The sequence below is a fragment of the Sinocyclocheilus grahami genome, unplaced genomic scaffold, assembly GCF_001515645.1.
Source record: "Sinocyclocheilus grahami isolate Dianchi unplaced genomic scaffold, SAMN03320097.WGS_v1.1 scaffold456.1, whole genome shotgun sequence".
Classification (NCBI taxonomy): domain Eukaryota; kingdom Metazoa; phylum Chordata; class Actinopteri; order Cypriniformes; family Cyprinidae; genus Sinocyclocheilus; species Sinocyclocheilus grahami.
In genome coordinates, this window is record NW_015505635.1 from 180,130 (window position 1) to 181,179 (window position 1,050).

Here is a 1,050-nt window from a genome sequence, read left to right on the forward strand (position 1 = left end):
TTATCGTGAAGCTTCCGCCGCTAAGAAAAATAGTCCATTGCAATGTATAAAACAAGACAAAAACAGCAACAACATTCCAGTAATATTAATACCGCGTATTCTGAATTCATTTTGCTACGTTATTAAATAACTGAGACGCAAGTATGTCACTAATAATTAATTGTGTGAAAGAAAAAAAGCGGGAGCTCGCGGAGTGATACGAGACGCATGAAAGTAGCGCCGGTTATCCGGTTGGCCAATCAGAAGCAGTTTAAACTTGAGCGGCACATTTTCATGTGCGAGCGCAACGGTCAAAAACGTCCGTCTTGCGTGTCTTTATATAGAAAAACAATGCTTTTACTTGCAAAAGCGATATCTTTACCTTCATAGATCTTGTGTTTGTTTTTGTTCTCACCTCATGCGGTGTTATTTTCCCTCTTTTAATCAGAGTTTGTCTCTCGTTTAGTGCTAAGAGCTCTTCACTGACGTCTTTGCGGCCTCTGACGGCTTCTGCATGAGGAGAAAACATCTATCAGTCATTTTAGGGTTTGTTGTTTTCAGATGTTATTTGACATAAGTACACTTGCCGTGTATTCTCTGTAAAACAGAGCTCAGCAGAAGGATGGTTATGGCTGCGATCAGACACCTGTTCAGCGTCACACCTTCCCACGGCGTCTCGATCTGCGTCAGATTCTGGATGGAGAGCGCTTTGCGTAACGACGCTGCTGGACAGGTGATAAAACACAGGTGAGTCGTCAATCTATAAATGTAGGTTTAGACCAAGCGGCAACCTTCCGCTCTCTCTCGTGAAGCCAACACGGAAGTGACTTAAACTGTAATTCATCGACTGGCCACTAGAGGCGGGCTGCAAAAGGGAGTCCGTCCCATAGACTCCCCATGTTAAAATGCCCAACTTTACAGCAGAAAAAAACATGTTTACAGCCTGGTTCAAAAAATTATTTTGGTCTATATAGCTCATTTTGCCCTTCATGACAACTGTGAGGGGGGTGCATTTTTTTTATAACTCATCCGTTTAAATTATATTAAGCCTTAAGGGGAGACACTGCAGGC